This window comes from Myodes glareolus, chromosome X (genome assembly GCF_982192425.1).
Source record: "Myodes glareolus chromosome X, mMyoGla1.1, whole genome shotgun sequence".
In the NCBI taxonomy this organism is placed as follows: Eukaryota; Metazoa; Chordata; class Mammalia; order Rodentia; family Cricetidae; genus Myodes; species Myodes glareolus.
The window spans coordinates 19285250-19306643 of NC_142053.1; the positions used below are offsets into that span (position 1 = coordinate 19285250).

Below are 21394 nucleotides of genomic sequence, written 5' to 3' on the forward strand. Positions count from 1 at the left end.
ATAGTATTTCCAATACAAAATGCTCTGTGCCCTATTTTGTATTAAATAGAACTGGGCTTTCTAAGTCATATTCTCATGAGCACAATAATGAAAAGGTACTCAGAACCTCCCACTGGCTCTGCTTTGCCCTCAAGATTTCCATTTTAGTAGGGAAGGCAGACAGGCTTTACAGAGCAACATGGTGGATGTCTGTCAAAAATGACTTAGGGGAAAGAGTCTTTGCTTCTGAATGGCCAAGTGCTGCAGGAATGCATAAACACCGATTTTCCAGATGACAGCGAAAGAGACGTGATTTGCAACCCAATCTCACAACCTTGAGTCTGAGAGCTTCTACATGGACTGTCAGGATGGGTAGACTTCTCTGTCCAACATGACTGTTGAAAGTCAGATTAAAACATATACAATAGGCCACACCAAATGGACTCAGTGGGTATTAAATTTCAAAAAGCACATGAAACTAGGAGGAGAGAGAAGTGGGGACAGGGCTAGGGGAGAAGTTGGAGGGCAGGAAGTAGATGAATGGATTAGTTCCAGACACAGTCTATTCATAGATGAACACTAAATGAGATATTTAGTAAAATATTTTAGTAAACATTTAGTAAAAAAGACACACAGACCAACATAAATGGAAAATACAGCTTTATTCAACAGCAAAAGCAAGGAGAAGTTTTATTTTCCATTCTTTTTGGAGGGTTTCCCATGATTCGGGATGGGCATAAGCATGTAAGTAATATGGTGCTTGGGCAACGGCCACCTCCAGCCTGGCATTCCTCGTGTCAGCATCCACAGCCGCTTTGACATTTCCGCTTCATCCTCATGCCGTCCCAGCTGTCTGCCCAATAAAAAGCTCATCACGTTTTTGGTGCCTTTACCAGGCTTTAAGTATTCGTCTGCCTTCCTCCTGGGGCTCACACTTGGTGGGCTGGAAACGACCTCGGGTTGTCCTCTATCCATGGCTGGTAGATCCCACACAGTCTCAAGGAGACAGCACAACTGCGGATGCCTATAAAAGATAATGAAATCCAAATAAGCAACGGGCCTCAGAGGTTCTCATTTCCTTATCAGCTCCTTACTCCCCCACATTACTGTTAATGCAGGAGTCCTGCCTCACCTATACTTACACTTTCAATTCCCAGAGCTTCACTTACTCGTGCTCAACCATGATCTGAAGACAGTACATGGGAAATTCCAGGAATAAAAGAGTTTCTAAATTTTAAATTATGCGCCTTTGTGAAGTGGCATTTTGGAATCCCAAGCCATTTCTCACTGTCCTGCGTGGGAACTGCATGAATCACCTCTGTGTTTATCACATGCAGCTGTGTACATGAACTCTTCCATAGCATCTGTAGCTTGTGTCAGTGTTACCCTGGTTTTTGTTAGTGATGCTCCCAAAGCATAAAAGCAGTGATGGAAAAGCGCCAGGACATAAACACGGAAAGACAGATTTATTCTGGTACTATATATAGCAATGTTGCAGGACACGTAGGAAAAGCCATCATATAGTGGATACCCACTGGAGATTTAGAACACATTCTCTCGTGGAATGGGGCTTTTACAGTCAATGAAATACATGGATCTAATCTACATGGGAAGTAGAAAAAGACAAGATCTCCTGAGTAAATTGGGAGCATGGGGACCTTGGGGGAGGGTTGGAGGGGAGCAGACAAAAAATGTAGAGCTCAATAAAAATAAATAAAAAATTCTTAATAAAAAAGAATGCTACCCCTTCTTCCACATTGTTATTTATGTAAGCCTGTGTCTAGAATCTCTTTTGTTTTTTTAAAGTCACGTTTTTATTTCTAAATTCTCCATGCAAGTTTCCATGTCTTATAGGTCAAGTTCATTATCAGGTCCATTCCTATGTACAGTCTCTCTCTCTCTCTCTCTCTCTCTCTCTCGGTTTTTTTTTTTTTTTTGAGACAGGGTTTCCTGTAGCTTTGGAGCCTCTCCTGGAAGTAGCTCTTGTAGATCAGGATGGCCTCGAACTCACAGAGATCCGTGTGCCTCTGCCTCCCAAGTACTGGGAAGGTGTGCGCCACCACCGCCTGACAGTTCTCTTCTATATTCCTATACACATTCTCCCAAGTGCTGGGATTAAAGGCATGCCCCACTGCCCCCAGGTGCATGCTCTTCTTAATTGAATAATCTGCTCATGTCATTACTTGAGAAAATCCTATTGAAGCACATAAATGATACTGTGTTGAATTTATAGATTGGTTTTGAGTAAAAATTAATATTCTTATTCAGGAAAAATGATAATATTTTAAATGTGAAACAAATATGTGCCATTAAAAAAATTATTTTCACAGCTGGGCAGTGGTGGCACAAGCTTTTGATCCCAACACTTGGGAGGCAGAGGCAGGCAGATCTCTGTGAGTTCTAGGCCAGCCTGATCTACAGACTGAGTACCAGGACAACCAGGACTGTTACACAGAGGAACCCAGTCTTGAAAAACCAAAACATTTATTGATCTGCCTTGACCAGTACACACTCTGCATAAGCGCACGGAAATACCAAGCTACAAATGTGTACAAGAATTATTACATTTTAGTCAAAATAAGTTAAATCCACATGAATGAAGGAGATGGTCTGAAATAATTCACAGCATTCCCATGCCGCTAGGTCTTTAGGCATTAGAATGTAAAATAGAGGGGTAGGTTATAGGAGGCATTATCTGTTGTAGGTCTATGTACATTATTCTCATGTGTTTCCAGTACCAGCATGAAAAATTGTGCCCAGATCAATTCCGCTAATGGTGTTGAAGCGGTATCAAGGCTCTTGGAAGGCATAGATTTGAGACACAGAAGGACAGGACCGAGGCAGGTTGGTCCACAGATGTTTTCTCGGCTATTTTTGTTTGTTGGGTTTTTTTTTTTTGTCGTTGTTGTTGTTTTGCTTTGCTTTGTTTTGTTGTTTGGTTTTCTTTCAAGACAGGGTTGTATAACAACCTGTATAACAGGTCTGTATAACAACTCTGGCTGTCCTGAAACTAGCTCTGTAGACCAGGCTGGCCTTGAACTCACAGAGATCCGCCTGCCTCTGCCTCCTGAGTGCTGGGATTAAAGGCGTGTGCCACCACTGTCCAGCTCTCAGCTTTACAAGATCGGTTCTTAACCTTCCTAATGCTGTGATCCTTTAACACAGTTCCTCATGTTGTGCTGACCCCAACCATAAAATGATTTTTGTTTCTACTTCATAGCTGTAATTTTGTAACTGTTGTGAATTGTACTGTAAATATCTGATATGCACAAAGGAATTACAATTCACAGACTGAGAACCACTGTTCTAAAAGAGTGATCACTAGCACTGGGCCACAAGAACCCAGTCACAGGAAAAGCAAACCAAGCCAAACACAACCAACTAACCAATGAAACACACAAAGGGAGCCTAGGGACCTGACAGCAGTCTTCAAGGCAACAGAACAGAGTTTCTGGGGGGAAAACTGAGCCCAGACCTTATCTCTAAAATGTTCTTACCCAGGAAAAGGACACAGGAGACAATTTTACCTGAGTCTGAAGTCTCCAGCAACTCACTGAATGATTGACTTCTGAAGCCCTGGTAGGCTGTGAAAATGAAATGAACACTGTTAGGACATTTTGGTACCTCCCACCACAGGAGAAATTCAAAGAGAACTTTCATGGTCTAAGGAGGAGTCTGAGGTCAATACCTGAGCATCCCAAGAACAGCTATGGGAATCTACAACTGAACACAGTACTCAATCCTCCTCCCAGCAACCTCTCTACTTACTGTTTTCAGTCCTAAGTCAAGAGTAACCTAGGTGGTAGTGGTCAGGTCAAAAATCTTCCTATTGTATACAGTGCCAAGGTTCTGAGGTCCATTGTGAGTCATCATGACTTGTTAACCAATCAGATCCCAGGATGCAGAGGAAACGGATGGAAAGTGAAGAAATGAAACTTTCCCTCCCCCTTCTTACCCTCACTCCCAGATCAGTACTGCTCCCTTGGGATCTGGCTCCTCAGTTAGCTGGAGAAAAAACATTCACAGAAATGAAGAAATTATAGCAACTTTGTTCATTATAAACAAATTAACTGAACAGATAAACACTAATCCCGCTGCACTGTGGCAATATGGATGCTATCATTTAATTAGTAGAAAGTCGTTGCAGAAACAGCTTTAAGTAAAGCATATTCTGGTTTCTATCCCAGCCCTGGGTGGCTCCCATACATAAATCTATTGTCCTCAGGTCTGTCTTCTGCAAGGCAAATGCCTTCACCTTTGGGTGTTTGTAAGGATTTACTGGGATAGAATCAAAGCCATACTCAGAAACAGTGACTGCCTTCCAGTGAGTACTCAGGTCCTTTCCACTCCCCACTCTGCTGCTCACCACCGACCTTGGCCTTAAGCATTCCTATTGGATTTTTTTTTTTACTTCCCTGAAAGTTGTCCTCATTGGTGGTGTTGTTTCCCCTTCCCTCTGTTTCTCGCCATTCTCAAACAAAAGTTCTTGGGAAGCCAGGTGGTGGTGGCGGCGGTGGCAGCGGCGGCGGCGGCGGCGCACGCCTTTAATCCCAGCACTTGGGAGGCAGAGGCAGGCGGATCTCTGTGAGTTCAAGGCCAGCCTGGTCTACAAGAGCTAGTTCCAGGACAGGCTCCAAAGCAACATAGATAATTCCTGTCTCGAAAAACCAAAAAAAAAAAACAAACCCCAAAAGTTCTTGGGGGATAAGGGAAGGCTCCGGATACTCACAGTAGCAAAGGGAAAGGGCTCTGGACTCTCAAGCTGGTGGTCTCTATTCTGTGGCTGATAGGCAAGTTCTTGTCTATAGAATCACTTGTACTCACAGGAGAGACACTAAATTTGTGTCCCTGGTCAGTCTGCCATCATCTGCCTTTGAGAAAATCAGCATGTACTGCACTCCCAGAGTGCTAAAACGGACTGCCCTTGTTTTATACATGAGCTTAATTCCAGTTCTTACTGGAACTGGGGACTCTGAGGTCTGCCTGTGAACAGAGTGGGGCCCCGGCTCCAAAGCACTAGCCCGAAGCACTGCTGCTGGTCCTCTGGTGAGTCATGGTTCTGTGTCACATCTAAGACCATGGAATCCCAAGCCTACAGATACACCGACCTTCAGCCCAACTCCTGTGTTGCTGATGGCTGAGATGACTATCAGTCCTCAGGAAAGAAATTGCATTTTCATTAAGAGGCACTGACGAGAAGGTGAACTTCATGTCTAACTGGAACATGAGCAAGGACACTAGCGGGAACACGCTGTGTTTTAAAGGGTAGTGGTATGTGGCACGTAACGTGTGCAAGTTCATTGCTAGTCCATAGAAGTCCATACATAGTAAGATTGTTCCCTTGCTTTGAAAATCAGCTTGCTATTGAAACGTTTCTCCACTTCCTGGACTGGGTTAAGAACACAATTGCTAACAAAGACAATGTGTGCCAATTGCTGACATTTATAATGCTGTACTTAAGTCTATTGGCTTACTTAGACCTTCGTCTCTTATCCATAAATGATGAGGCTGGTAAGAAAATCCCTGTTAACAAAAAGTCAAGTGACGGTGGCACACGCCTTTAATCCCAGCACTCGGGAGGCAGAGGCAGGCAGATCTCTGAGTTTGAGGCCAGCCTGGTCTACAAAGAGAGTTTCAGGACAGCTACAGCTGTTACACAGAGAAACCCTGTCTTGAAAAAAAATGGAAGGAAGACCTTGAATTTCCTGTGACCCTCCTGCCTTCTGAAATAAACCACTTGTTTTCCTATTCTTGTAGCTGCTCTTAGCAAACAACTTGTTTTGCAGCTGCTCTGAGCAGGAGACCCCCAGGAGTTCCTGATGGCAGGGGAGTGGTTTCTGGTGGGCTTGCAGCTGAGAGTTAGGGTGTGGCCATTAGTCAAGGAGACCCTATATAAGCTGCCCTGGAACACAATAAAAAGTGTTATTCTTATACCCAAAAGATGCTCAATCATACCACAAAGACATTTGTTCAACTATGTTCATAGCAGCACTATTTGTAATAGCCAGAACCTGGAAACAACCTAGGTGCCCCTCAATAGAAGAATGGATAAAGAAGGTGTGGCATAAAAAAAGTGTGGCACATTTACACATTAGAGTACTACTCAGAGGTAAAAAAGCAATGACATCATGCAAATGATGGAATGAGAAAGCACTATCCTGAGTGAGGTAACCCAGACCCCCCAAAATGAATATGGTATGTACTCACTCATAAGTGGATACTGGCTATAAACAAAGGATATTGAGCTTTTAGTTCATGAACCTAGAGAGCTAAGTAATAAGGTGAACCCAAAGAAAAACATAGATCCACCTGGAAATTGGAAACAGACAAGATAGCCTGACAAAATTGGGAGCACGGGGGCCGTGGGAAGAAGGAAGGGGAGAAGGGGAAGAGGAGGGGAGAAAGGAAGGCTTGAGGAGAACTTGAGGAGAACATAGTTGAGATGGAGGAAGGACAGATATGAAAGCAAGGAAAGAGATATCTTGATTGAGGGAGCCATTATGGGGTTAGCAAGAAACCTGGCTCTAGAAAAATTCCCAGAAATCCACAGGGATGAACCCAGCTAAGACCCTAAGCGATAGAGGAGAGGGTGCCCGAACTGGCCTTGCCCTGTAGTCAGACTGATGATTATCTTAAATATCACTATAGAACCTTTGTCCAACAACAGATGGAAATAGAGGCAGAGACCACATCAGAGCACTGGACTGAGCTCCTAAGGTCCAGTTGAAGAGTAGAAGAGGGAGAGTATGAGCAAAGAGGTCATGACCATGAAGGGTTTATCCACTGAGACAGTTTGCCGGAGCTAATGGGAGCCCACCAACTCCAGCTGGAATGGGAAGGAACAAGCACAGAACCAAACTAGTCCCTCTGAATGTGGGTGACAGTTGCATGGCTGGGGCAGACTGAAGGATCACTGGCAGTGTCACTGGGATTTATCTCTACTGCATGTACTGGCTTTTTGAGATCCTATTCTCTTTGTATGCATACCTAGCTCAGCCTAGATGTAGTAGGGAGGGCCTTGGACAAAGTGTCTTACCTTCTCTTAGGATTAGAGGGGTGTGGGGTAGGAGAGTGTGTGGAGGGAATGGGAGGAGGGGGAGGGAGTGGGAATTTGTACTGGTATTTTTTAAAAAAAAATCTAATAAATAAATTTTAAAAAGTGGCATTCTTGGCATTACCTATGTTTGTGTGTTTGTGTTTGTGTGTGTGTGTATCAGTCTCCAGGTCCTTGCCTGACTCATGAACCATACCATAGCATGTGACACATAAGAGAAGGCATTGAGCTATACGTGGGGTCCTGAGAACTCTGGCTTTGCTTGTACTCGTTTACTCTTGTGTGGATTTTTAAGTGTCTAAGCAGGCTGGATTTGTGTTTATAGCTTTTCCGACAGTATTAGCATAAAAATGGTTTCTCGTGAGTGTGTCTTACTTGATGTGCGACTGCCCACTAAACTTCAATCAGTTAGCAGCTGTCCTGGTGTGTGTGTGGGGTTCTTCACCATGAAGTTCCAGATGTTTGTATTCTTTGGATAAATGGAAGTCTGGAAGCAAAGCAGAAAACAGGTGCTTGCTCTTCTCCAGTGTTACACTGAGTGATGACTGAGGAATCCTCATATGGATTACCAAGGAAGAGCATGAGAACGCATGTCCCGACATCTGCTTCTGCTGGGAGTGTGCTCTCTTCCCTTTAGCCTCAATTTCAACCAGTCAGGGCTGTAATAGAAAGCACCTGGGCAGTTGTTGCATGCATGAGCCTAGCATAGGCCCTAATGACTATGATCCCAGGAGGCTTACAGGTTTGTTTTTTTTAACAGGGGCTCATAATGCTTATTGGATTACTAAGTGTCATGATGTTAATAAAGAACCAGCTCCTGGCTCCTATGTACTTATTGTGCACCCACCAGGAATTTATATCTTGTAACTTGGACTTCTTATGTGTTTTCTCAATACTATGCACTTCTTTCAGGGGATGGAGGGAGAGCCCCTCCCTTCATACAAAGAAGTTTTTTTCTGTTTCTATGCTTTTCACACTCACAGCTGATTTCCAGTTGCACTGGTCATATTCTAAATGCTCAAGAACCAGGAGCGACGTTTGGCTCCTGTGCCTAGCAGGCCCTCTTCAGGCCACTGAAGACAGTGTCTTATACAATTAATAAACTTGAGATGACAGAGAAGAGAGGGAGAGCCACTTACTCGTTCCATCCTTAGACAGAAGCCTTTGGCAGCCTCCTATGCAGGCCACCACCTACCCTGAAGCCAACAGCTCCAACAGAGCAGCTCCTGCCTCAAGCCCCAGACAACATGAGAGCTCCTGCTATTTCCTCCCAGGGACACTGCCCTGTGTTCATCTATGCCTTCTGTCGACGAAGCTTCAAGAGGTGGTTCTGAACAGAAGGCAAAACTGCCCCCCATGAGGATTTTCGTCATATGCTTATAAGTGCTGCTGGAATTTAATGAGCCACGGGGGAGGTGGGGTGCATACTCACAACATGGAGCCATTGCTACGTTCTCCGAATACGGAATGTCCTCCTCAAATGGCCACCTAGAGTGAAACAATCTAGCAAAAGAATCCTGTTGATCAGGTAGAAACCAGATAGTTATGCCCCATTTGAGAAGGACTTGGTTGTCTCAGAAACATGCAGTTGTGAAGTTGCTGGAACAACATGTTGCTTATGACCCTTGCTTTTACCAAGACTTGTTTGCCATTCTGAGAGTTCATATGACTAGAGGCAAGAATGCTCACAGCCCTGGGACACTGGTCTGAATTCCTGAATTGTCCAAGCATAGTAATTATGAGCAGAGAAACAGCATGTGAATGTTTTATCCTGTCAGCCATGGATGTGAACCACAAAGATGTTTGTGACAAAAAGCCTAAGAGCTTATAAAATTTAGGTTTCCTTATAGAACTTAGGTTTCCTTACAAAATCTTCTCTAGCTTCTGTTCCATTGAGGATAAGTCAGTCATTTATACGAAGAGTCAAAGATTAATATTTTAGATATAGGGGCTATCTTAATCCTATTTGCGGGGGTGAGTGGTTTTGAGATAGGATTTCTTCTGTCTAACTGCTCTGACTGCAGGGAACTCACTCTGTAGACCAGGTTGGCCTTCAGCCCAGAAATCCTCCTGCCTCTGCCTCCTGAGTGCCGGGAGTTCACCAGCACTCTTTTAAAAATCCACTCTTTTAAAAGAGTCCACCCTCTTTTAAAAATCAATTGTTTTACCTTAAAAACAAAAACAAAACAACAAAAAATAAATAAAACAGCAACCTATGTTAAGATCTTGGGACAGACACTACACATCTGATCATCAATGTAGGTTTGCAGATGATAGAAAAGCCCAAGAATTTGATTTAATGACAGTAAATGAGGCACTCATTGTGTGTTGTACAGAGGGTGTGGTGGTCAGGTAACGGGGGGTGGAACCTCTGACCCCTAACCTATGACTCCTATGCTGGCTCCAGCTGACTTCTATAAAAAAACACTGTTGAAAAGGATTCTGGGGAAGGGTAGGGGCTGTGGAATGACAGGGACGGAATGTCTCATCTAGACGCAGCTGCCTGGGCACTTGTTTTGTTCTGAGAACAAGGAAGCCAGCCCCGATCTCACCGTGTTCTCTGCTTCCCCGTTGTCTCTCCGCAGCCCTTCTATCAGGGTGAAAAGTCGTTCTCTAGTCTCCAGGCTGAGCATGCTGGTACTGTTCTCTGTGTCTGCAGGTAGAATTTGCAGGAATTTCTCCGTCACAAACAGCGCCAGGATCTGTTCCACAGACCGTGTCTGTGGCTTCAGCCATTGATAGCAAAGCCCCCAGAGCTGGCAGAAGGCATCTTGAGGCCCGGCTGCTTCTTCATACTGGAACTGACTGAAGCGCCGGTGGAAGGCTTCCCAGGGTGTGTCACGCTCTTGAGGCTGAGGGTCCTGGTGGCACGATGAGGGGGCCTGCATGGCAGATTTCCTGGGTGCAGCCGTTGTGTATGCTGATTGGCTGCTTACAGCTTATCTTGGGCCTGAGGTCTCAGGTCTCAGCTGTTTTGCTGGACGTTCACCAGGGAAGCCACCTGCAACAGAGGAGGGGACTTGGTGACAAAGGAGACACAGCAGTGGTGACAAGAGTGTTCATTGGGTGCCCTGCTTTTCAGAGTCTAACAAACGGCACCAACACTTCTCAGAAACACATTTTTATATGTTCATATCTAATATATACATGTCCAACTCTACACCCAGCTGCCAAAAACTTACAAAATGTCCACCCCTCCACAGACTCCCTGGGCCTGTCCATTCTAATAGGGAGTAAGTAGCTAAATTCAAGTTTCGCTGTTACTCACATCCTGTGATAGCATTTTATGAAGTGTTTAAATGCTTTCCTCAAGTGCCTAGGTTTGAACCCCTGGGCCCCAGATATGGTTTATAATTCACGAAACCCTTTAGCGAGGGAGAGGCAAAATCTTGGAATCTCAGCACTCTGGAGAAAGAAGCAGGAACATCAGCTGAGTATGGTGACTCATGCCTTAATCCCAGCACTCAGGAGGCAGAGGCAGGTGGATCTCTGTGAGTTCGAGGTCAGCCTGGCCTACAGAGTGAGTTCCAGGATAGCCAGAGCTGTTACACAGAGAAACCCTGTCTCAAAAACCAAAAGAGTGAAAAAGAGGGGAATGTGAATATATACACACGCATACATGTGGATATATACACACAGACGTGACATATGCACAAATAATAAAATAAAATAGAAATCTCTAATGTGCTATGTCAACAAATCAAAATATTTAATATACATTTATCTCCACAGATACTGAAAGCATAGAAATCAGATTTGGATTGTTTTTACCATAAGTATTCTTGTCTTTCCCTTTACCAACTCAATAGTGTGAAACCATCACTCTGATGCTTATATTATGCTCTCAGACACATTACATACACACACATTGCATGTGTGTACAAAATGTATTTGCTCAATGGCATGCATTCAACTTTACATCAGGAAGCTTGTTCAATGAGAGTCTTAAACCAGGTGGTGGTGGCACGCAGCTTCAATCCCAGTACTCGGAAGGCAGAGGCAGGCAGATCTCTGTGAGTTCGAGGTCAGCCTGGCCTACAGAGTGAGTTCCAGGACAGCCAGGGCTACACAGAGAAACCCTGTCCTAAAACAACAGCAGAAAAGAGGTAGTGCTTCAGACCAATCCCTAGATGCTCACAAACCTGGGCCCAAAGACCCAGGGTGGAGAAGTCAGAGAGATGACTCAGTGATTCAGAGTGTTTGCTCTATTCCAGAGGACTTAGGTTTGATTCTCAGCACTCCCAGAATTCTTTTATAGGTTCAGTAACACTGTGGCCACCTTGTTAGGTATTTTCTTAGACGAGCCTCTCCACCAAAGCAAATAATTCCAATCAGACTGAATAAAAGATACCCATGTTTTATGAAATGATCCCGGGTGGCCCCAGGAAAACATGGAGAGGGAAAGAGGAAAGGGGAGACCACGCAAAACCCGGAGACCATTTGTTCATTCTCTGGGGGGCAGTTTAAGTAGCCTGTGGGAGTGGTCCTGACCTTCCCTGGAGAGGGGTCACTATTTGGTCAGCTTTCTCAGAGGTGGAGTTTGGACGAAGGCAACTTTCCAGGGGAGGGAGCTTATACCAGGAGCTGGGGTGAAGCTTCCAGGCAAACAATCCAGACTTTTTATATAAAGGGGTGTTAGGGAGCTGAGGTGATGCTTCCAACCAAACATACCTGATAGTAGTCTCTGAGTCTCCTGACCACCTAAAAAATTGCCCCTCACAGTGAGGCATGTTGACAGAAATAATTACAGGAACAGACATTTGCAGGTAACTGTTTTTCAGGTAGCAGTAAAAACCATCCTTTCTTAGCCAACAGGCTCTGCATGACCTTTGTCCAAATAGTTACCATGGTAATCACTCCCTGAGACAGCTTCGTTCAAGTGTTTGTCTTCCAAAGATATGGGGCAGAGGCTATAGCAAACTGGTAGAAGCCTGGACACAGAGGAAGAACTTAACTCACTTTAATTCTACACAATCTTATAGTTTTTAGGCAAAGATTTATATTAGGCTATCATGACACAGTACTGTAGTATTCTGATTTTGTTAGGTACATATATAAGATTACAATATGTATTTGTATCATTTCCTCTTTAATATAGGTCCTTCTCTACTCAGACTTCCTCATCCCCTGGGTTTTGTGGCAGTATTCTAGCTGGTGATATTACACCCTCTGCATTCTACCACACTACTAGAATCAATTTGTTTTACTTTACAAAGTTTTAATTTGTATTTTTGTTTTTTGTGTTTTGAGACAGGGTTTCTCTGTGTAGCTTTGGCTGTCCTGGAACTTGCTTTGTAGACCAGGCTGGCCTCAAACTCACAGAGGTTATCCTACCTCTGCCTCCTGAGTGCTGGGATTAAAGGTGTGCACCACAACTGCCTGGCTTAATTTTTAAATTTTTATTATTTAAAAAAAAGATTTTCCTTATTCACATTTTTGTGTGGGGGAGCAGGAGGACACTCACACATAGGTGTGGGTGCCCTAAGAGTCCAGCAAAGGGTGTCAGAAGAGCCAGAGCTATGTAGAGAGATCTTGTCACAAAACAAACAAACAAAAAAAACTAAACAAAAAACAAGAACAATAAAATCAAACAAGGGGCTTACGATGCTTTGTATGATAATGTTCCCCAGTAGGCTCATATATATTTGAATGTTTCTGCCATGGTTGGTGGAACTGTTTTGGAAAGGCTAGGGGGTATGCCCTTGTGGCCTTAGAGAAGGTAATGTCATTGGAGGTGGACTTCGCGGTCTCAGAAGCCCACAACAGCCCAGTTAGTGTTCTTTCTCTCTCTCTTCGTGCCTTGTGAATGTGAATCAGATAGATGGAAGCTCTAAGTTACTTCTCCAGCACCAGGCTGGGCGGTGGCCTGTTTTGTGCAATAATGGACTCACTCTCTAGAACTTTAAGCTCCAATTAAATGCTTTCTTTTATAAGTTGTTTTGGTCACAGTCTCTTCATAGAAATAGAAAAGTAAGTTTAAGAAAGGGCTTTTTGTGAGCAAGCATCCCTAAGAAATAGGTTTGTAGGGAGCAAAGGGTCAGCAAACTTAAACACTAATTAAGTGTCAGAAGTATAGCTATTTCTTTTATCCTTTTAAAATGGCTAGATATGGTTAGTAAACTATCTCTCAAAATTATTTTTGAGTAATGATTGAGGCAGAGACCCTTAGCTAAATTTTTTATTTCTATGTAATTTAACATTTTCTGAGTAAGCATATTAGTGAACACTTTCAAATGGTATTTTAATTAATGTTAAACCTTGTTAATATTTCTTCTCTTCAGTACTATGAAAGCTAGTCCCCAGGCAAGAGGCTTTCAAGTTAGTTTCAGTTCAAATCTAAGTCCTATGTCCAAAGTGTGTATCTTCAGCTATAGGCACCTAACCTTCAACTTCTAGTAGTCAATCAAAGAAAATTGCAATTGGCTATATTGTTTTGGGGGAGTCTCTTGAACTCCCTTGACCAACAACTTGAAACTCATTTTTGTTACTAGGTATTTTATTAGATAATCTATGGCCTTTGGGAGTATTGTTACCCCAAGAGGCATCATTTCATTAAAATATATGCATAATCATATATTAATATGCATTATATGTGATTTTAGGTAAGTATAAATAAAGATTCCCCATGTCCTTTTCAAGCATCCTTACTATTTTTAAATTTTTAATTATAATTTCAATCTACCTGAATACCATATGTGTGCCTACCCACAGAAGCCATAAGAGGATGTCAGATTCCCATAGACCTGGAGTTACATGGCAGTTGTAAGATACCATGTAAGTGCTGGGTTATTGGGAAGAGCAGTCCCTGCTCTTAATTGTTGAATCATTTCTCCATCCCTTCAATGGTTTGTAAAAAATTCTTCTCTCCTTCTTATTCACTATAGTCTCCTCATCCCCCTCCCCACAGAAAGCCCCCTCCGTGCTTTTTTCCCCATTTTCCCCTTCATGGCACCTGGATCATGTCATTCTCCTCTCTCTAGAGCTGCCCATTCACAGTCTCTTTAATTTCCTGGCTTCTGTGTTACTCCAGGCTATATACTAAAATTTGAATATTTGGAGCAATGAACCACAGATTGGAGGGGGGCATGTGGCATTTGTCTTTCTGGTATGGGTTACCTCACTCAGTATGTTTTCTAGTACCATCTATTTTCCTCAAATTGGGAGAGAAAGAGCACAGGAGGGTGAGTTAAGCTGATTGGTGGCATGACTGGGAACAAATTATTTTGGGAGCCATACAGTCTCTACTACAACCACATAACCTTTTCTCTTGTCTTGCTAGAGTAGCCACAGACAATAAGAAATTTAAGGATGCTGTTATAATACAATAAAATTGATTGACAAACAGCAACGACAGCAACTGCCAACTAGTGGTTATTATGCTTTGTGAAGGAAAATGAGAAGGTGTAAAATTGGTTGTTGATTGTCAGAAAGGAAATAGGGCCCATGTTCAGTATGAGGTGTGCTTAGAACTCATCAGAGTTATAGATAGGCCGGAAGCATTAACCCCCTCCCTCATCTCCTCTAAGCTGGCAGCCGGAGCCTGCTTGTCTCAAAACTGAGAGTTGGTAAGTTCCAAGCAGTGTGTCATGTAACTGAGCCCATGGTCAGAGACAGGGACAGTCGCAAGCCCCCCATTATTCGTTAGTTAAGGCTTTGACTCCTAAACCGATAGGATGGGGGATCTGTAAAGGAAGTTATGCTAGACTGTCATTCTCTGAAGGGCCACCTCAGAGAAAAAGAGGGTGGGAGTTTCTAGTGGCCAGGGGCTCAAAAACCACTACTTGGTGCCAAATCAGAATCCCAGCTACTTTTGCCTTTTCTCCATCTTGACATCCCTTTCTGCAGAATGGTGTATTTAAAACAGTTTCATTTCCAGTAGTCTCTTAAATTTGTTATCTCACTTCCCACAGAGGAGATAATTGCAGAATGAAATCAATATATTAGAAATCATAGCTGGGTGGTGGTGATGCACGCTTTTAATCCCAGTACTTGGGAGGCAGAGGCAGGCAGATCTTTGTGAGTTCGAGGCCAGCCTGGTCTACAAGAGCTAGTTTCAGGACAGGCTCCAAAGCTACAGAGAAACACTGTCTTGAAAAAAACAAGAAGGGAAGGAAGGAAGGAAGGAAGGAAGGAAGGAAGGAAGGAAGGAAGGAAGGAAGGAAGGAAGGAACAAAGAGGGCTGGAGAGATGGCTCAGCAGTTAAGAGCACTGCTGCTCTTCCGGAGGACCCGGGTTCAATTCCCAGCACCCACATGGTGGCCGCAGCATCTGTAGCTCCATTCTCAGAGGATCTGACACCCTTTTCTGTCCTCCTGGGAATGGGGCGTGCATGTGGTGCACTGACATAGGTTAAAAAAGAAAGAAAGAAAGAAAGAAAGAAAGAAAGAAAGAAAGAAAGAAAGAAAGAAAGGAAGGAAGAAAGAGAAATCATTTCATGGTATGCCCTGAGCAAGTAATTCCGTGTGGACTTAGGCATCAATAAGCTGTTTATAAGACAACAGGAAACAGATGCATTTCAGGATTTACTAACCCCTGCACAAGATCATTACTTTCTTTCCTTTTTATCAGTACATGCAATTAAATGAACACAGGAGCACCTGTCATATTTCCAACATGCCATTTGGAAACTGCTTTCGATTACTGAGGCCTTTGTGGTAGCAGGGCCCGAGAATTTCAGGCCACATTTTTTTCTTGTTTGGAGCCCCCAAAACAGCTTTCTGCTCTGTGAATCCATGTGTCACTTAGGATGACCAGTGTGACACTCTGCTTGAACATGACATGACGGTGGTAAGGCTCCTACATCCCAAATTATGGTAAAGAGCCTCACACTTGGCCTGTGAATTCTCGACCCAAAATGCTCAAGTTAAGCTCTATTGTGTCCATTCTATGAAAGCAAATGGATCGTGAGCTTTTGTGTTGAAAGAGTTAAAAAAAAAAAACTTCATCTTCCCTCTAAATGCTGTTCTCCCTCAGGCCCGGGAAGACATCTGCCAAATAGATTTGAATCACAGATGATTGGGCTAGCAACATTCGCTGTTGCTTCCAAAGAACCATTTTCCACATCTGCTTAGACAGGTGGGAAGTTACCTGGCCCACACATCTTTCCCAATTATGTGGGTAGTTTTCTCTGATTCCCACAAACAGGAGGCTTCATAGGAATGTCAGCTTTTACAAACACCTGGAACTTCCAGGGCTATTTACTTCTCGCTGTTCATCTCATAGGTCAAGATGCTCCTGGGTACAAGAAGCCCAGGCATGCAGTGCCAGAAGTTCCATTCTCCAGGGGCCTGAGGCTACGTGCTTTCCTATAGTGTTTAGAACGTTGCTGGGTAAATAACATGCCATTGGTAAGAATTTATGGACTGGACCACTGAGTGAAGTCATAAGCTCAATAAATTCACTCCCTACTGTCTCCCTTTATTAGAAAACTGAGCAGGAACTAATAGATGGTATGGGGGGTCAGTGCACTTCTAAGGCAAAGCCAAACTGAATGCTGTTTATTAGATCCCGGGTTTAAGGAGGAATTATGAATCCTGGAACTGGAGTGTACTCACTGCCACTTTTCAATGATGCTAAAGGTTTGAAATAGCGTTCTTCCAGGCTGGGAGGTGGTGGCACATGCCTTTAACCCCAGCACTCAGGAAATAGAGACAGGTGGATCTCTGTGAGTTCAAGGCCAGCTTGGTCTACAAGAGCTAGTTCTAGGACATTCAGGACAACACTGAGAAACCTTGTCTCAAAAAACAAAATAAAACCAAAAGAAAGAAAGAAAGAAAGAAAGAAAGAAAGAAAGAAAGAAAGAAAAGGAAGAAAGAAAGAAAAGAAAAGAAAAAGAAATAGCATTCTTCCTAGGATACATTCACCTGAGTCCACCAGAATACATGCTCTCTTAATGGGAAGCAAGGAGTTTCCCATTGAACATACAAGTTCAACATTGTAAGAACCTTCTCCATGGGCAAGTTCCTTCTTGTAAGGGGCTCTGTGTTTTTCTGCTAAATATTGTATAAAAACGAGCTGTACCTCTCCCACAATGTAACCGAAAGAAGCTAATGTGCAAAACAGCTCCATTTTGTTTTAAGTAACCGAGTTTCTAATGACAGGCAACATCAGTTCATTCTTAGAGACTGAGTGATTAGAAAAATAGCCACAAGTAAGCACTATTTCTACTTGAGTCAATTATTGAGCTTACTAATGTATCACCTATTTTGTTTGTTGATAGATTAGTAGAAAAACGCACACGTCAAAAAGCCCAATTTTTGCAATCCTTTCTTCTGTCATTGTGACTCACTCTAGCACTCCCTGGAAGGGATTCTGGAAATGTCTATTGAACATTTCAGTGTGGACGCACTGTGCTGGACACAGCACATCATAAAGGGAAGGGAAGGGAAGATGGACCCTAGCTAGATAAGTACTGAACTGAACAAATGGAGTAGATGTTATGGAAGGAAGGTTTGTGAACAAATAAACATTAGGCATGGTGTAAACAGACTCAACGTTAGAGATAAAATGCTTTGTCTCCATAGAAACCAGGCCACTGGCAGTAAACAGTCCACACCTGGCTATGGAAAACAAGGATAATCAACGTAATATGCAGTGCTGTTTCCTGTATAGCTAAGAGCCATCTTTAGTGTGGTATTGCATAGTCATAGTTCTTCTTTTTAAAAAATATCTATCTATCTACCTATCTATTTACTTTGGTTTTTCAAGACCTGTCTGTAGCTTTGGAGCCTGTCCTGGAACTAGCTCTTGTAGACCAGGCTGGACTCAAACTCACAGAGACCCTCCTGCCGCGGCCTCCTGAGTGCTGGGATTAAAGTCATGAGCTGCCACCACCCAGCTCTTATTTTGTTTTTTAAAGTGTGTGTGTGTGTGTGTGTGTGTGTGTGTGTGTGTGTGTGTGTGGTGTCTGTGGAGGTCAGCAGATGGCTTCAGATCCCCTGGAAAGGGAGTTACAAGCTCTCATCAGTTGCCTAACTTGGGTGCTGAGACCCAAACTTGGCTCTTCTATAAGAGCAGTGTGCATTCTTGACTGCTGAGCTACCTTTCTCCAAGTCTCGGCATCTTCTTTAACGTGGGCCCATGCTTCCAGCAACAGTCACAGGGATGCTTCCAAAAAGGTCATATTTAACATTTATTTTGGCTTACTACCAAACTGTTGCATTAAAATTCAGGCTCTTCATTACTCATGGAAGTAACATTGAAGAAGGACTAAAAAGATTTGATTCCTGCAACATATCTACAGCGATTGTGGAAACTGTTCCCAATGATGATGGAGCTGAGTGCTTTCTACCATATACACACTTACAGCACCATCTTGTTGGTGCCGTCATCCAGAAGGGCATTTCAGGGAATCCAAGGTGAGAAAGATAGTGCTATCCATAGCCCTATTCCTTCCACATGTGCTGGCAATGTAGACATAAGATAAGAAATGAGTACAATGGTTGCAAAAGAGGATAATCAACTGTGGTAAACCCTACCTTTCCTCACTCTGGAATCTTTTTTTCCGAGACAGGGTTTCTCTGTTTAACAGTCCTGGCTGTCCTGGAACTTACTATGTAGACTAGGCTGGCCTCGAACTCACAGAGATCCACCTGCTTCTGCTGGGATTAAAGGCATTCACCACCACCGCCCAGCCTCATTTTGGGTTTAACCAACAGGTCCTTCCACTCCATCACTGATTTCTATTCTACTTGACACATTGGCCAAACTCTGAGTTGCAGTATGGACATATCCAGACCCAGATTCCACTGAGCATCAATTACAGCAGAGTTAGTGGTCCTCTGATGAGACAGCTTGCTCTACATGTTATTCACAATGGCCATACATATATATTTCTGACTAGCCTTATTGCCAGGTTTACTACCTGTTATCTGCCTTTTACCCATAAAAGGAAGCCTTGTGGCCCGCTTCATTCATTCTTCCTGTAACTTCCCACAGTCAAATTTCATTTCTAATTGTTGTTCACACAACATCCTAATACCAAATAAATTTCATTGGTTAGAAATGAACTGTGTGTGTCAGAAGTCTTTTCTTTTAAGTAAGTAAGTGAACTTTGGCAAGGAATATAGCTATTAGATTTCCTCACATGACCAATAAAATTCTGGGGAAGAAAATGATCAGTAACGGAATGATAAATTGCTAGTCATGATGGGAAGTATATAAACAAATCACTTTACCCATATGCTGAGATTCTAGGAGACTCACAGTGTGGACATGGATGTATGAGGTACCTGGCTTCATGGAATACTCAGCTAGTAAAAAAAAACCCATAAATTCTAAACAAGGGAAATTTGAAGTGTAATTACTGTTTTACAGAGCTCATGTAAGATTTGCGAAGGCCGTTATCACCGTAATATACTGATCAACATTTTACTGAACGCAAGGTAATATTTTAAACGCTTAAACAGTGAATCTTTTTCTGAATCTTCCTATTGGAAGGAAAACGTTAATCCCGATTACAAACCTGATTCTTCTTTACTGATTTATCACAGTCAGATGTGGAAATACATTAACTTCTCACAGTGAACTTTTGAGTAGGACCACTGGATTTCTTAACTCACCGGCCAAGCTCCTATCTCCTTTGGGAGAAGCAGTTAGGTATAAAGTAGAAGTAACTAAACACAAAAATAGCATGTTTTCTCTCATATGCACACATAAATGAAAGCAAAAGGACTATTTGAAGGGTATAAGGGGAAAACATGAGGAAGAAAGAGCTAGGGAGACTAATGAAAATGAACAAAGTATCAACAATGAAAATGTATTAAAATGTCACAGTGGAATCCATTGTTTGTCACATAGTCCAAAAACAAATAATCATACTGCTGCTGGGGACCAGGTTGAGGAAGTGGCCTAGTCACCTGAGGCCATGCTGACGTCTTTGTCTGGGATTTATTATACTGCCAAGGGCCATGTCTGGGTCCATGGCCCTACCTCAGCCAGGGCTTGCGTTAATGTCTGTGGCCCTTGTTACCACTGAAGGCCATGCATCTGTCCATGGTCTGTGCTGATGTCCATGGACTGAGCTGCTGCCAGGAACCATATTGGATCTGTGACCTGTGTTGACCCAGATGCCATGTTGATATCAGTGGCCTACGATGCCACTGAGTCCATGGCTTCCAGAGGCCACATTGTTGTCCTTGACCTGTACTATCACGGGTTGCCATGTCTTGTGCTGTGGCAGAGGGCTGTGCTAATGTCCATGGTCTGTACCACCACTGGAGACCATGCTGAGGTCTGTGGTCCATGCCAATACTGGAGGCCATGTGGATATTTGTGGTCCATGTTCCTCCTCACTGCCAAGGGTAAGGAAGGTACTTTTGCAATGGTATTGATGACTACACACTCACAGTTGAGAAAGAAGGACATAGAAGGCTTTTGTGACAATCCCTACCCTCAGAAGAAACAGCCTAGAAAGAAAGTCATCGAAGAGAACTCCAAGGATGCTGAACTGTAGCTCTCCATAATTGATGGCTTCTGGTAGAGGGTGGGGAGGTAGAACTCCTTTTTCTTTAAGGGGATGGCCCTGGGAGTTTGGCCATGCTCCAGTGAGTATATGAACAACACAAATTGAACTTTTTTCCTTCTTTTTATGGGGACGAGGGAGATCATAAGGGTGAGAAGCAGACCTGGGATGACTAGGGATTGTGAGCAGGGTGCATACTGTGAAATTTCAAAATAATCAATAAGCATATTATGCTGGGGAAAAATGAAAAAAATTAGATATGATCATGAAAAAGGCTTATACACCAGTGTTTCTCAACCTATGTATGGGTTGTGACCCTACCGGGGAGGAGGCTCGAATGACCCTCTCATAGGAGTCATCTGAGAGCATAGGAAAACACAGATATTTACATTACAATTCATAACAGTAGCAAAATGACAGGGAGTACTAACAAAAATATGTTTATGGTTGGGACTGTATTAAAAGGTCACAGCATTAGGAAGGTTGAGAAGCACTGATCTAGAAACACTATTCCTCTACTTGTAGGGAAAGGAAAATAGCTTAAAAGATCATTAATTTTTTTTTGTTTGTTTGTTTCCATTTTTAAGACAGGGTTTCGTTATGTAGTCCTGAATGTCTTGGAACTCACTCAGGCTGGTTTCAAACTCACAGGAATCCTCTTGCTTCTGCCTCTTGAGTGCTGGTATTAAAAGTATGTGCTACTATTGCCTGGCTAAAAGTTTCTTTGAAATGTTTTTATTTTTCTTAGAAAATATTTACTGTATGTTTGGAACAGAAGAGTTACGTATTGTCCTTTTAAATAGCATTCAGAAGGTACATTTTTATTTTTTACACACAAATTATTTACATCACAGATAGCTATAATAAAGGTTTTTTTGTTGTGCAGTTCTATAATCACA

General features: G+C 42.9%; 1 long non-coding RNA gene across 1 annotated transcript; it reads right to left on the reverse strand.

The window, feature by feature from the left end:
• Positions 1-948: 948 nt before the first annotated feature.
• LOC125415297 (uncharacterized) lies at positions 949-3823 on the reverse strand. The gene is made up of 3 exons (XR_007236605.2): positions 3748-3823; positions 3507-3563; positions 949-1003 (listed from the first exon to the last, which is right to left on the reverse strand). It is a non-coding gene; the product is annotated as an uncharacterized LOC125415297 (long non-coding RNA).
• Positions 3824-21394: the final 17571 nt, after the last annotated feature.